The 16784-nt window shown below is 45.7% G+C and overlaps 1 protein-coding gene across 3 annotated transcripts in view; it reads left to right on the forward strand.

The window, feature by feature from the left end:
- The window catches only part of rhoq (ras homolog family member Q), a 29807-nt gene that overhangs the window by 7599 nt on the left and 5424 nt on the right, over window positions 1-16784 (forward strand). The gene's annotated exons all lie outside the window — the stretch shown is intronic.

Genomic DNA, 16784 nt, shown 5'->3' on the forward strand with positions numbered 1-16784 from the left:
AATGTAAAAGAAAAAAGTCTTCATATCATCTTAATTTTTCCGATAATGAGAATTTGGTGCAGAATTGAGTGCCGCAAAATACTGTTAGTTCACTCAATAAATGCTCCAGAGTATCTTTAAATCATGTGAATCAGACACTTAGTGCTGATTAATGCAGCAAATCTGAAAACTAATGAGTGGACAATAAATCTTCAACAGTGACACAACCTTAGCAGTAGAAATGTTTTTTGCTAGAGTTAACTCATTAGGTTTTATTCTTGGGTGACTTTAGCATGTCTGTTATATGGACAAAAGGGAACAAAATGCTAAATTACAATGGAGGCAAATTTTTGGTTAAAGTATTTTAATCTTTAGCTTTCAGCTAATGGTATGCTGGTGACAGGAAAAAAAGGTTTAAAATTATAGGATGTATTGAACTGGTCACTTGACAAAAAAAATAGTTTATTTTGGAAATGTTCCAAGCCTAGTTGAACAAACACATAGGGCAAGATGTATAATATTTGTATATACATTGGTGTGTAAGTAATACACAAATCAAATTACTGTTTTTTAATTTTATATTTGGGTTACCGTAGATTAATGGTGATCTATATTTTAATGCTTCATTAGACATCAGGATATTGGATAGCAATTTGATTGTTCAGGAGACCAAGCACAATTTAAAGATTGGTAACATAGCCTACGGAGGAAGCCTTTGATTTAGTGATAGCATTCCTGCCCTGAGTCGGAAGCTGGAGGGTTTGAGCCTTCCTCCAGACAGCCCTGGTGAATGGAGACTAGAATATGGTCTCTAAATACTGATCCAGTGGGGTACCTGTTATATCCGTGTATCTTAATGTTGTGTCCTTCAATAATCAGACAACAGACTGCAGGGAACGATCAACAGGTGTTTACTCAATGTGGTTCAAACTGCAACTGACTGTACAGATCACTACTCAGGGTTTATATACAGGTGTGGTCACTGCCGGTACTACAGGATACAGGAGCTGTAAAAAGTAGTTCTCCCCCTTAAAGGTACATACATTACAATTCCTCCCCTTTTAGATTAACAGTACCATAACACTCATTTAACAATTAAATATCAAACTAATTACAATTAACACTTTTAACATGCAACATTAACTGAAAATAGTCTATTTATAAATTCAGTCTTTGGGGAGGCTTCCTGATTCTTTCTGGATAACGCCTTTCCCGAGTGTCTCGCTCTTGGTGCGGAGGCGATTCTAGCACCCTGTCGTCAGTTGATTCATCAGCTTCCAATGCTATTGTTTCTGAGGTAGATGCGACCTGTACGTCGGGTTCCTCACCAGGTACGTATAGCCGAGACATGGGGTTGACTCGTTCCTGTGACTCTAGGATCTGGTCAGCATGGCGTCTCACAATGTTCTCCCCAACATCCACTGTGTACATTAGTGGCCCCTGCCGTGTGCATATCGTTCCTGGTTGCCATTTCTCTGTTCGGTAGTCACGGGCCAAGACTGGTTGCCCTACATTGAAGCTCCTTGTCGGCTTCTCATTGATGTGCTGGAATTGCTTACTCTCAACATCTCTTCGTACATTTGGTCTGAGCAAATCCAGACGAGATCTCAACCTTCGGTTAAAGAACATCATGGCCGGGGCCTGGTTGGTGACTGCATGTGTCGCATTTCTGTAGGCTAACAGGAAATTGTCCACCTTATGCTGCAGTGGAATGTCGTCATCGCACATGGCCTTTACTGCTTTTTTAAAGGTTTGTACGAACCTCTCAGCCAATCCATTTGTGGCTGGATGATACGGGGCAGATGTGTAATGCCTTACCCCATTCCTTTTCATAAATCTTCGAAACTCTTTGGACACAAACTGTGGTCCGTTATCAGAGCAAATCTGCTCTGGCAAGCCGTTCCTGGCAAAAATGGTCCGTAGGACTGCAATAGTTTTCTCCGTGGTGGTGGAGGACATTTTGATCACCTCAGGCCATTTCGAGTGCGCATCCACGGCTATTAAAAACATTGAGTCCATGAATGGACCAGCAAAATCAATATGCACCCGTTGCCATGGAGATGAGGGCCACTCCCATGGGTGTAGAGGGGCATGTGGTGCATTTTGGACCTACTCGCATCCTGAGCAGCTCTTTGTCAGGTCCTCGATTTGCTGATCGATCCCCGGCCACCACACATAAGCCCTAGCAAGGCTTTTCATTTTCACCCCTCCCAGATGACCTTCGTGAAGCTCATTGAGCACTCTCTCCCTTAACTTGGGTGGAATTACCACTCGGGATCCACACATCAAGATCCCCTGGCATACTGACAGCTGTTCTCTTCTGGATGAGAATGCTGGCAACAGTGAGTCGCCATGTGCTGGCCATCCCTTCACCGCCAAATCATATACCCGAGACAGCGTCGGGTCATTTTGGGTCTCCTTCTCTATGCCAGCGTTAGTTACTGGCAAGCATTCAATTATAGTCAAATGAAATATTTCGACAGGATCCACTGCTGGTGCTTCCTCCGCAGTAGGCAGTGGCAGGCGTGATAGCCCATCAGCGTTTCCATGCTGTTTCGTGCCCTTATACTCGATTTCATATTGGTGCACCCCTAGAAAAAGGGACCATCTTTGTAGCCGTTGCGCAGTCATCACCGGAACGCCCTTCTTTAGATTAAAGATGGAGACAAGTGGTTGGTGGTCAGTCAACAAGGTGAACTTCTGCCTGTGCAGATAGTGATTGAACTTTTTCACTCCCCACACTAGGCTGAGGGCCTCCCTGTCAATCTGGGCGTAGTTATGCTCGGCTGAGTTTGTGACCGAGACGCAAAGACTACTGGCCTCTCCGAGCCATCCGGGAATTTGTGCGACAGCACCGCTCCAATGCCATAGGGTGATGCATCACACGCCAACCGAATTGGTAGTGCTGGGTTGAAATGAGCCAACACCTCTTGATGTGATCAATGCTTTGCTCTTCTGGAAAGCTCGTTTACATTCGTCACTCCACTTCCATGGTACCCCCGTTTGCAGTAGGGTGTTCAGTGGGTGTAGTACGGTAGACAAATTCGGCAAGAACTTATGGTAGTAGTTCACCAACCTGAGGAACGACCTCAGTTGTGACACATTTTCCGGTGCTGGAGCCTTGACTACTGCCTCAATCTTTTCAGGGGACTTATGTAACCCCTCTTTATCAATAACGTGGCCACAATACGAGATCTGCTTCTGGAAAAACTCGCATTTGTGGCGATTAGCTCGGAGCCCATATTCCTTCAATCTAGTGAGCACCTGCTCCAGGTTGGCGATGTGATCACTGTCATTTTCGCCTGTGACCAGGATGTCGTCCAAATAACACTGGGTCCCTGGAATCCCTTGCAGGACTTGTTCCATTGCCCTTTGCCAAATAGCCGGAGCTGATGCTACCCCGAACACCAGCCGGTTGTATTGGTAGAGACCCTTATGAGTGTTGATCGTGAGGTACTGTTTCGAGGTTTCTTCTACCTCCATTTGCAGGTACGCCTGGGCCAGATCAATCTTAGTGAAGCGTTTCCCTCCAGATAGCGAGGCGAAAATATCTTCAATCCGCGGAAGCGGATATTGTACAGTGTGAAGGACTGGGTTCACTGTCACCTTAAAGTCCCCACAGATGCGAACCTTCTTTGGTTCCCCAGGCGTATTACTCAACGACCTCTTCATTACAGGAACGATTGGTGTAGCCGACTTGCTCCAGTCCACTTTGGACAGTACTCCTGAACGTTCCAAACCTTCCAGCTCTGCTTCGACGGCTGGGCGGATCGCATAAGGTACCGGTCTGGCCTTAAAAAAAAAAAAAAAAACTTTGGGCTTGCATTTTCCTCTATTTTGATCGTCGCTGTTATGCCTTTTAGTGTTCCGAGTCCCTGCTGGAACACTTCTTGTGCGTCAGTTAGCATTTTTGACAGTCGTCCAGGTGTGACGTCGTCATCCTTTTTGGCATCTACAGTCAGTGCTTGTATGGAATGCCAATCTAGCTGTATCTTCCGGATCCATTCACGTCCTAGTAGTGGTGGTCCTCCATCTGGCAATACATATAGGTCCATTTTTGGTGTTTCCTTGCCGTTATATATAACGTTCACCCTTATTTTTCCTTTGGGGTAGACTTTTTGCCCCGTGTACGTCTTCAAGACAATCTTTGTATCTCTCAAGGGTATATTTGAGAAGAGCTGCTTGTAGTCCCTTCGGTTTATGACTGTTAGGGCTGATCCTGTGTCCAATTCTATTTTCACTTGGACTCCTGCTATCTTGAGTGTGACCCAGATAGTTTGGTGATCCTCTGTTTTGATCACATTATGTAGTTTCAGACAACCCAGCTCCTTGCTTCCGGAGTCTGTATCACTTTTCTGTTCGTCTGAACTACTCTCCGTCACCTTATGTACCTTGTACTTCTCCTGTGGAGATTTCTTGCTGCTGGTTTTCTTTCCCGACCTGCAGACTCTTGCTATGTGTCCTACTTTTCCACACTGTCTGCACACTTTGTCCTTGAACCAGCAATCATTATGGTCATGTGTTGTTGTGCCGCAGCGATAGCATTTCACTGTTCCGTATGACATTTCATTTGTGCCATATTCTTGCGGTCTCCGTTGTATCTCTGCAGCGCCCCGTGTTGCTGCTTCGTGTGATACTGCAATGCTGAAAGCCTTGTCCAGCGTAAGATCCTTTTCTGATAGAAGCCGTTTCTGGGTTCCTTCACTTTGAAGCCCACACACAAACTTGTCCCTTAAAGTATCTGCTAGTCCCGTTCCAAACTGGCAGTGTTTCGATAGCTTGGGCAGTTCCGTTAAATACTCAGCATTACTTTCATCTTTATGCTGGTTCCTTTTGTGAAACTTAAATCTTTCTGCTATCAGCAGCGGTGTGGGGTTTAAGTGGTCCTGTAGGATTGACACTGTTTTCAAAACCCTTTTCTACTGGCTTCTCTGGAGTTACTAGGTTTCATAGTAAGCCATACGTTTTTGCACCCATTGAATTCAACAGTACCCGTGCTTTCTTGTCACCTGGCACTTCATTCGCCTTGCAGTATACTTCTATGCGTTCGACATATGTCGTCCAATCTTCGACTTCATTGTCGAACGCTGTGATACTGCCACTCTTCGGCATTTTTGGGTGTGGTTAGACTGGCTTAAAATGGCGTCTCCCACGCTTTCCTTTCTTCCCCGCTGCGGCTTAAAATGGCGTCTCCCGTGCTGTTGCCAACGCCGCTCTCGGCGGTCCTCGTGGCAAATGGCGACGCCCTGTGGGTTTTGTGCGCTGCTGCTGCGCTGCTGCTCCTGCGCTGCTGCCAATGCCGCTCTCTGCGGTCCTCATGGCAATGGCAGCGCCTCGCGTTTTCCTGCGCGCCCCTCTCCCCCGTTGACGCTGCTCGGCCCTTGAACACCGGCTGCGCTCTGCTCTCTCTCGTCTCTCTCCCCGTTGATGCCGCTCGGTGCTGAACACCAGCTGCGCCCTGTGCGCTCTGCCCTCTCTCTCTCCCCCGTTGACGCTGCTCGGCCCTTGAACACCGGCTGCGCTCTGCTCTCTTTTGCCTCTCTCCCCCCCGTTGACGCCGCTCGGTCCTGAACACCGGCTGCGCCCTGTGCGCTCTGCCCTCTCTCTCTCTCTCTCTCTCTCTCTCCCCCGTCGACGCTGTTTGGCCTTTTTCTGTGCCGCTCGGTCGGCTCTAGCTGCCGCTGTCCGGGAAGGGTCTGCGCAGTACCTGTTGCCAGCCCGTTTCGCTGGACCACCATGACTGGAAAGCCAAGCCTGGCTCTCGACAGCCTCTCCTGTGATGCTCAAATCTCCGCTGGATGACTGGGCAGTTGCCCGTGGTCGACGCCAGTGCTTCTGGACTCGACCTCCTTCCACTGTTCTCCAGGAGCGAATCCCTGGGAGGTGATGCAGAGTTGCAGGTAGGTTCGAATCTGCGTCGTCGCCAATGTTAGATCCGTGTATCTTAATGTTGTTTCCTTCAATAATCAGACAACATAGATACATAGATACATAGAAGATAGGAGCAGGAGTAGGCCATTCGGCCCTTCGTGCCTGCTCCGCCATTTAATGAGATCATGGCTGATCCTTTAATTCAGTATCCCGTCCCCGCCTTCTCTCCGTAACCCTTAACCCCTTTTGCCCGTAGAAATATATCTAATTCCCTCTTAAATATATTTAATGAGCTGGCATACACTGCCCTCTGTGGCAATGAGTTCCACAGGTTCACCACTCTCTGAGTGAAGAAATTCCCCCTCATCTCTGTCCTAAATGGTTTAGCCCTTATCCTTAAATTATGTCCTCTAGTTCTGTTCTCACCCGCCAAGGGAAACATTCCTTCTGCATCCAGTCTGTCTAGACCTGTCAGAATTTTATACACTTCTATGAGGTCCCCTCTCAATCTTCTAAACTCCAGTGTGTACATCCCTAAACTACATAGTCTCTCCTCATAGGTCATTCCCGCCATTCCTGGTATCAGCCTGGTGAATCGCCGCTGCACCCCCTCCATGGCAAGAACATCCTTCCTCAGATGAGGCGACCAAAACTGTACACAGTACTCGAGGTGTGGTCTCACCAGTGCCCTGTACAGCTGCAGCAAGGTATCCCTGTTCCTGTATTCTAACCCTTTTGCTATGAAGGCCAGCATACCGTTTGCCTTCTTGACCGCCTGTTGCACCTGCATGCTCGCCTTCAGTGACTGGTGTACAAGAACACCCAGGTCTCTCTGTACTTCCCCCTCTCCCAATCTATTGCCATTTAAATAATAATTTGCCCTCCCGTTCCTGCACCCAAGGTGGATAACTTCGCACTTGTCCACATTATAGTGCATCTGCCATTTATCCGCCCAATCGCCCAGTCTGTCCAAATCGCTCTGGAGCTTCCTGGTCTCTTCCTCTGAGCCCACCCCCCCTCCTAGTTTAGTGTCGTCTGCAAATTTGGAAATGCTGCATCCGACTCCCTGATCCAGGTCATTAATGTAAATTGTGAACAGCTGGGGGCCCAGGACAGATCCCTGTGGTACCCCACTTGTTACTGCCTGCCATTCAGAAAATGAGCCGTTTATTCCAACTCTCTGTTTTCTATCTGACAGCCAGTTCCCTATCCACGCCAAAACTTTCCCCTTTATCCCATGAGCCTCAATTTTCCATGCTAATCTTTTATGTGGGACCTTATCGAAGGCCTTTTGGAAGTCCAGGTACACCACATCTACTGGCTCTCCCCCATCTATTCTACCAGTTACTCCCTCAAAAAATTCCAATAGATTAGTCAAGCACGATTTACCCTTTGTAAATCCATGTTGACTCTGTCCTATCCTGTCCCCATTTGCTAAGTGCTCCGCTATTTCATCCTTAATGATGGACTCCAGCATTTTGCCCACAACTGATGTAAGGCTTACAGGTCTGTAATTACCTGCTTTTTCCCTACCCCCCTTTTTGAATAGTGGGGTAACGTTAGCTACCCTCCAATCCATCGGCACTGTTCCCGAGTCTAATGAATTCTGAAAAATCATCCTTAGTGCATCCGCTATCTCTAGGGCCACCTCCTTCAGTACCCTAGGATGCATGTTATCAGGCCCTGGGGATTTGTCCACCTTCAATCCCTTTAGCTTCCTTAACACCATATCCTTAGAGATATTGATTTGCGTCAGTTCCTCCTTTGCCAATGTCCCTATTTTTCCCGATATCCCAGGGAGGTTTTTTGTGTCTTCCTTCGTAAAGACTGACCCAAAGTATGCATTTAGTTGATCTGCCATTTCCTTATTTCCCATATTATATTCCCCCGTATCTGACTGCAATGGACCAACTTTGGTTTTCACCAGTCTTTTCCTTTTGATATACTTATAAAAGCTTTTGGAGTTAGTTTTTATATTTTCCGCCAGCTTGTTTTCGTAAGCTATTTTGCCCCTCTTGATTATGCCCTTTGCCCTCCTTTGCTCTATCTTAAACTGTTCCCAATCTTCCGCTCTGGCGCTTTTTTTGGCTATTTTATACGCCCTATCTTTGGATTTTATGCTGTCTCTAATTTCCCCTGTTATCCACGGTTGAGTCACCTTTTTAGATTTCCTTTTATGCCAGATTGGTATAAACAATTTTTGCAATTTTGTCATTCTATCTTTAAATGTTTGCCATTGTTTATCTACCTCCAGTCCTCCCAGGAACGTTGTCCAATCAGACCTACTCAGTTCCCGTCTCATGGCATCATAATTCCCCTTGTTTAAATTCAGGACCTTAGTCTCTGAGTCAATTTCTTCGCTCTCCATTTCGAGTGAGAAATCGATCATGTTATGATCGCTCTGACCCAAGGGTCCCCGTACAACAAGATTACTGATTAGTCCCTTCTCATTGCACAGTACCCAGTCCAATATAGCCTGTTCCCGAGTTGGTTCCTCGACATATTGATCCAGATAACCATCCCTCAAACACTCAAGGAATTCCTCCTCCTCATTATTTTTACTGATTAGGCTAGTCCAATCTATATGTAAGTTAAAGTCACCTATGATGACAGCTGTGCTCTTATTGCACGCTTCTCTAATTTCCCTCGTGATGCCCTCCCTAACCTCTATTTTACTATTTGGAGGCCTATATACCACTCCTATTAATGTTTTTCGCCCCTCGCTATTTCTTAGCTCCACCCATATAGATTCTGTATTAACTGAGTTAATATCCTTCCTTTCAATTGCATTTATCCCCTCTTTTACTAGCAATGCTACCCCTCCTCCCTTTCTTTTTTGTCGATCCTTCCTAAATACTGAATACCCCTGTATGTTAAGCTCCCAGCCCTGCTCACCCTGCAACCATGTTTCCGTAATCCCAATTAGATCATAATTATTAACCTCTATTTCCACAACAGACTGCAGGGAACGATCAACAGGTGTTTACTCAACGTGGTTCAAACTGCAACTGACTGTACAGATCACTACTCAGGGTTTATATACAGGTGTGGTCACTGCCGGTACTACAGGATACAGGAGCTGTAAAAAGTAGTTCTCCCCCTTAAAGGTACATACATTATAGTACCCATGTCTGAACGGAGTGACCACGGGCTTAGTGATAGTATTCCCACCTTTTGAGTCAGAAAGGTTGGGTTCGGGCCCCACTCCAGACAGCCCTGCTAAGCAGAGATAGTTCTGAATACTGGGTGTGAATCAAGTGAGACTTGAGTTCAGACCCGCCCTAGGGAAGAACACAACGAACGGATAGAATATAGCCTATACGGTGTGAAATTGGCTTAGTACATTCTGTTAAGTTTGAAGGAACCATTAAATTGTCCAATATTCTGATTGAAACTATCCATGATTTGTACACAAGATCTATGGACTGCTTAGAATGTAGTCAATAGTCACCCATCCAGAGTGTGTTGGTGCTTTAACAAGCTGTTCCTTGATGGAGTGGAAGGATACACTTGCAGTACGTTGAGTTCTTAGTATTAGCTACATGTCTGTCCACAGTGAGGGGAAATTGGAGTACATATGGCCCTAAGCCACTGATGCACATCTCCTTTTGGCTATCTAGAGTGGTAATGGCAGAGGGCTGGGAAGAGGTTACCTACATGTTCCCTTAGTGTCTGGGAGGGATGAATATGAAGAAAGTTAAATATTCAAGCTTTAAAGCTACTGGGCACTTTGGGTATTTATCTTTAAACTGCAAAACATATTTCCCTCTTGAAGTGGAATGAACCATAACTTTAACTGAAAGGGACTACAGAAGAAGATCACAATTACTTGACATTTTAACTCATTTAATGGTGAAGCTTGTATTTGCTCTAATCTAACCTTCAATGGGATTTCATTTTCTAGATCCAAATCCTATTTTGTTTTATGCAACATTTGGAAGAATGAAGCGTGCATCAATTCCATTTTTATTTATTGTCACACTGCATTTGCTTTGTTCAAGGGTCTGCTCCATTGTGAAAATGGCATGAAACAAATTGAATAAAATAACTCCCATGTCCAAAAAAATACAACATTAGTGCATCACTCAGTGGAAGCTGAAAACTGTTTTTCAAACTGAGTCCTGTTAATTTTGTGTAAAAGATTCCATGAAAGAGACCACTTCTGCATTTCTGTGTTTTTTAAAATGTTTTTATTCATGGAATATGGGCATTGCTGGCAAGGCCAGCAGTTATTGCCCATTCGTAATTGCCCTTGAGAAGGTGGTGGTGATCCACCTTCTTGATCCACTGCAGTCCGTGTGGTGAAGGTACTCCCACAGTGCTGTTCGGGAGGGAGTTCCAGGATTTTGACCCAGCGACGATGAAGGAACAGCGATATATTTCCAGGTTAGGACGGTCTGTGACTTGGAGGGGAACTTGGAGGTGGTGGTGTTCCCATGCACCTGCTCCCCTTGTCCTTCTGGGTGGTAGAGTTTGCAGGTTTGGGAGTTGAAGAAGACTTGGCGAGTTGCTGAACTGCATCTTGTAGATGGTACACACTGCAGCCACGTTGCGCCAGTGATGGAGGGAGTGAATGTTTAGGGTGGTGGATGGGGTGCCGATCAAGCAGGCTGCTTTGTCCTGGATGGTGTGGAGCTTCTCGAGTGTTGTTGGAGCTGCACTCATCCAGGCAAGTGGAGAGTATTCCATCACACTCCTGACTTGTGCCTTGTAGATGGTGGAAAGGCTTTGGGGAGTCAGGAGGTGAGACACTCGCCGCAGAATACCCAGCCTCTGATCTGCTGTTGTAGCCACAGTATTTATGTGGCTGGTCCAGTTAAGCTTCTGGTTAATGGTGACCTCCAGGATGTTGATGGTGGTGGTTTTGACGATGGTAATGCCAATGCATGTCAAAGGGAGGTGGTTAGACTCTCTCTTGTCGGAGATGGACATTGCCTGACACTTGTGCAGCATAAATGTTCCTTGCCACTTATGAGCCCAAACCTGGATGTTGTCTAGGTCTTGCTGCCTGTAGGCATGGACTGCTTCATTACCTGAAGAATTGGAGAATCTGAGGTTTGTTAAAGGGCTTGTAAACTTTTTGAATAAAAAATGTTGGCGTCGAAATTGGACCTCATTTCACTCATTTTACAGGCATAAAACAGGTACAACGAGGGCCAATTTCAGGCACCAATGTCCTGCATCCCAAGAAGGCCTGAAAGATGTCCAACCCGATATTGGGTCAAGCCATTTTTCAGAAATCTGAGGGTGTCACCTCAAATATGCAAGGCGCTTAACACCTGTTTTAGGACCCTCATAGAAATTGTGCTGTCTTGAGCGGAGCTGTCTTGAGCAAGCAACCACCACCAAAAAGGTAATTTTTTTTTTTTACCATTTGATGTGGATCCAGGAGGAGCAGGAGTGCTCCACGGTACACTCGAGGGCCATTACTCGCCTGCAATCGGCCCCCCTTCCCTTCTTCTCCCCAGGCTCCGGGACTTAACTTCAGGCTGCTGCTGGTGAGGCAGTCGGCTCAACATTCACCTTCATAAAATGAGTGAGCTACCTGTAATAATTTTAGTGAAGCCAGAGGCCCAATTTTGGGCTGGTCCCAGGCCTCCTAGTTGGGGCGCGCGCTATCTGCACAGCGCCTGTTTCAGACCCAGAAACAGTCCTAAAGGAATTTCCACCCTGTTGTGTATCAAGTTTTTGACTTCTGCTTAAAAACTATTTTTGTATTCAAAAGGAGTAAATTGAAGCTATTTGTAAACAGTTGTTCCTGTGTTAGACATAGACATTGTTCATTCAAATTCCTGTGACAGCAAAAACAGTTGCTTTTGGATTGGGATGGGAAGAAGGAGAATATATTTAGCTTGTGAGTTGGGCTACTGTAATAAAGGATCATTTAGGATCAGTGAAAATGTTTTGCCACAAGGCCTGGATCTATTGGGCCGAATGGCCTGTTTCTGTGCTGTAAATACTTGGTTTTGGAATGTGCGTTTGTTAATGAGCTTTAATTGTATTTCAGTTTACAGCTTTACAACCACCATTTCTCTAATTTGAGATCTGCTAAAATAAACAATCTTTGCTGGGTGGCAAAGTTGGAGTGCATTTTTTTTATTTGGAAATTATATTTCTACCAGCTGTACTTAAGAAATAGTGATAAGTATTTGCAGGAATGTGAAGAGCTTTGCGTTGCATCAGTTTCACAGAATACCAGATTCAGTCACAAGTTTAGAAACACAGAAGCCTATTTATCATGGTGACAGGAATCTTTTTCAGTTATAAATGGTGCTAGTGAATATATTCATATCAAAATATTGTCTCTAATTTACACAAAGCAAAAATATAAACATTAACACATTTTAGTAATCAAGGCCTGTGGGAGTTTCATCAATACAATTGTGTTTGGGTAATTTCTGTGATAAATTACTAAGGACAATTAAAAATGAATCCATCACAAATAAAGAAGGGCAAAAAGGAATCCACCACGCATTATAGAAGGGCCTAGGATATTATCACTTTTTTGGGTGGGAAGGCAATCCTGGCTCATTTGTTGTTGCCAGTTATATTATTCCAACTCTCTTACTCCACTTCTCCATCGTCTGACTCATTTACTTTTGGGAGTTACCCCTTGCTTTGGGAATGAGGTCCGAGAAAATAACTTCTAAATTGTGTGTGGGGGGGGGAGCTTGGAAGAGTTTAATAATTGAACTAATTAAACTTTCCATAAAGTAATGTTTTGATGTTTAAACTGATTCTAAGAGTACAATGCTCTGGGAACTGTTGCCTAGCCAATTGGATCTCTGCATTTTAATTAACTATCTTCTAATACAGTTTGTGCACAGACATTTGAGATATTTGAGGAGATTTTGACCTAGAGGACATTTGACAATCAAAGGCAAAGCATTTTGCCTATACACCCACAGGAATCCACTCTTCAAAGAGCACTCAACCTTACTGTGCTCTCAAGCACAAAATGATGCTAGTACAAAAGGTTTTTCGTTTAATGCTTGTTTTTATCACTATCCAAAAGAATTTCAAGATGCACGTTCTTAATGGGCAAACTGGCAAAGGGTTCAATTCCAAAGGGTGCTTTAGAGTCAAAGCAGAAGGCAAGTTTAGGAGGAAAATTTTCAATGTGAAGTACCCCCGCATATATCTTTAAAACTCTTTCTACCTTTTGAGTGACTTGTAATTTTCTCAGTTCTAAAGATAAATGTCACGTTAGGTCTCCAAACCTGCTATAGTGCTGCTCAGCTGATGTCTACTAGCAGCCATGTCAATTTTGTGGCTTCATAAGGTCCAACACAGATGGGTGTTCTTTTAAAATCTATGCACTGAAAAAATACTCGTTCACTTCATTTTAATATGCAAAGACACACAGTGAATTTTACATGGTTAGATGGTGAGTTAAAGGAAATGTGTCTATATAAACCTATTATATCTTTATAAAATCTAAACATTCTGGTAATAGTTAATATTAAATTCTATTTCCTTGCTGTTAATCTTGCAACAGAGTACTTTCATCAGCATGAAAATAATACCAACTCCTCTGTCTTGCCATGTGGCTTGAACCTGCAAGAAATATCTGGGCACCAGTAAAATGACCAGAACAACTAGGTGACAAAACATAAACCATGGTGACAAAACATAAACCATGGTGACAGGAGAGCAAGATGGGAATTCTAGTGAACTTTGGTCATGGTAATGGAAGAAAATTGTCCAACTGGTGTAGCCTGACTGGAAGCTGTTAATCCATATGGCAAAATTCAAATATCAGCAAAATAGAAAAAAATCCTAGTATTTAAAAGACTGGGAATATGTTTAAGGATGTAATTAAATCTCAACATAGAATCATAGAAATTTACGGCACAGAAGGAAGCCATTCGGCCCATCGTATCTGCACCAGTCGAAAAAGAGCTATCCAGGTCCAGAACAACTCTTAGGCTGCGATTTTGGAAGTTGGAGCATTTTGAGAGGAGCTCCCACTTGTATGTCGCCTCCCACCATCATTCCTCTCATTGGCCACCCGCACTTCACTGCTAGCAAGTAGCTGGAGAGCACCATGCTGCACATCAGTGGGGCCATGAGGACTGTCTCTGTACTGACAGTCTTCATAACGGGGACGTCTATGGACCTCTGGTTCCTCTCCACGATAGATGCCCATCTATTCTCCACAGCTGACCATCTATTTAGGAGAGTCACCATGTTCATTTGAGTCTGGCGATTTATGTCCTCCATGGAGGTTTCCATCTTTTCTACGGCGGGACCTACATTCGCCATTGCGTGCACCACAGCATTGCTCATGTTGGAGATGGACTCCTCCATTCCCTGCACAGTTGCAGTCACAGTGGTTGCAAACCCAGTCAGAGCCTCCTGCACTTGGTCCTGAAACTCCAGCACCGCGCTTTCTGGATGGCCCCCGAGGCTCAGCATCTACATGCAGCTGAGCAGAGCTAGGAGCGTCCTGCGCCCTCTGATGAGGACGCTCCACTGCTGTCACTGTCTTCACCATCTGCTCTTGCTCACTCGTGCGTTGTGATACACCAGGTGACAACACTAATCTATCTCGCGAACCCACCGACGTGTGCGTCTCTGCGCTGGTGCTGGGTCGCTCATTTCTGCTGATGCTGCTCCCTCAGAGGATGCAGCATCCTCTGAGGAGTCCTCCTGCTCTTCCTCCTGGACAGTAGGGAGGGGGGCTCTTGATGGTCCTGTGGGAGAGTAAAGTCATGAGTTAGACATGTGATATGTAGATTGCCGACACATCCCATTGTGCACATGATGAGTATTCAATTTCTAATGACATCAGATGCCATATGTGTCACTCATGAAAGCCTAATAAGATGGATGAAGAAGCATTCTGTCACCAGGTTGTTCAACTGAGCCCATCTCTCCGTCCCCCACTTCGAGCTGTTTCACCGATCCCACAATTTCCAGAGCGGCCTCCTCAGTGTTGGTCAACTGTGATAAGGATGGTGGTCCTCCTGTTCTCTCCCTCTTATTGTGGTCTTTCTTTTCCTGCAATGAGGGAAAGAAGTGGAGTTTCAGTGAGAGTGATGGAATGCGTGTAAAGAATGGCTAGGATAGATGTTTTGAGGGAGACAGTGAAGGAGTGGGTTCCCATTACGAAGTTCCCTCCTTTTGAGTTGTTAGTTGTTGTCAGTGCATAACCTAGAGGGTGGGTGTGAGGGGTGCATAGTAAGATGGGGAAGTGATGCTGTGCCTAGGGAGAGAGGGATGGGGGATGGTGCAAGAGATGTTGGGTTGAGTCAGGATGTGCAGGAGTAGGGTTAGCAATGCAGAGTGATGGAGATGTGATGACAGACACAGCAGAATTAAGGTAAGTGTGCTTTTATACTCACTTTTCCAGAACACAGGAGATCATTGAACTTTTTCCTGTATTGGACCCAGATGCGTCTGTACATAGACCTCTCATTGACCTCCTCAGCTATTCGTAGCCAGGCTGCCTTTGAAGAAGGAAACCTCCTCAGCAGACAATCAGCTGGGTATAGGACCTCCCGACGTCCTCTGACTCCCTCCACAACATGGAGGGAGTCTTTGTTGAAGCGGGGAGCTGCCTTTTGTTTCTCTGCAGACATCATGGTGAGAAGCAGCCATCAGAAGCACCAGAAACGACCTGAGCTCTAATGGGGAAATGGCCCCCTTAAATGCACCGGCTGCAAACGCGTCAGCATATCAGCTCAACAGACCCGCACCTTGTGATCGGGGCGGGTAACCCACATGGTGGGCTTAACTCGCCCAACTAACCTAAAATTGTGTCAGCAGGCTGGCAGGAGCCAGGAGCGGGATGGAAACCCGCCCACTACTGTTCCCGATGCAAACCTGCCTCCAGGGAGAAAATCAGCCTTAGATATCAGGCCCTGGATGATCCTTCTTCCCCTTCACTTTGTCCTGACCCCATCTCTCCTTCCAATCTCACCCTTTGGGGTGTTTCCACTGCACCCTTTGACCTTCTCCCCTCTGACCCCAAAGAATCAATCCTCAGCCAAGGCCTCAACATCACCCCCTGGCCACCCCAGCCTTTTTTTTTGTTCCTGGGATGTGGGTGTCACTGGCAAGGCCAGCATTTGTTGCCCATCCCTAATGGCCCTTGAGTCGCCGCCGCCTTGAACCGCTGCAGTCTGCGTGGTGAAGGTACTCCCACAGTGTTGTTAGGGAGGGAGTTGCAGGATTTTGACCCAACGACGATGAAGGAACGGTGAGATATTTCCAAGTCAGGATGGTGTGTGGCTTGGAGGGGATCTTGGAGGTGGTGGTGTTCCCATGTGCCTGCTGCCCTTGTCCTTCTAGATGGTAGAGGTCGTGCATTTGAGAGATGCCGTCGAAGCCTTGGCGAGTTGCTGCAGTGCATCTTGTAGATGGTACACACTGCAGCCATGGTGCGCCGGTGGTGGAGGGAGTGAATATTTAAGCTGGTGAATGGGGTGCCAATCAAGTGGGCTCCTTTGTCCTGGATGGCGTTGAGCTTCTTGAGTGTTGTTGGAGCTGCACTCAACCAGGCAAGTGGAGAGGATTCCATCACACTCCTGGCTTAGTGGAATGGCTTTGGGGAGTCAGGAGGTGAGACACTCACTGCAGAATACCCAGCCTCTGACCTGCTGTTGTAGCCACAGTATTTATGTGACTGGTGCAGCTAAGGTTCTGGTCAATGGTGACCCCAGGATGGTGATGTTGGGGGAGTCATCGTAATGCCGTTGAATGTCATGGGGCGATGGTTGGACTCTCGCTTGTTGGAGATAGTCATTGCCTGGCACTTGTGTGGCGCAAATGTTACTTGCCACATATCAGCCCAAGCCTGAATGTTCTCCAGGCTTTTTTTTGGATTGGATTGTAATTGAATATTGTATGTGCAGATGTATGTAAAGACTAATTTTCTGTTGCTAGTATACAATTTTTTAAATTCAAATGAGCCCTAATTTTTCTTTAAT

This window comes from Somniosus microcephalus, chromosome 3, assembly GCF_052327205.1.
Source record: "Somniosus microcephalus isolate GS21.2 chromosome 3, FLI_Smic_1.0, whole genome shotgun sequence".
Taxonomy (NCBI): Eukaryota; Metazoa; Chordata; class Chondrichthyes; order Squaliformes; family Somniosidae; genus Somniosus; species Somniosus microcephalus.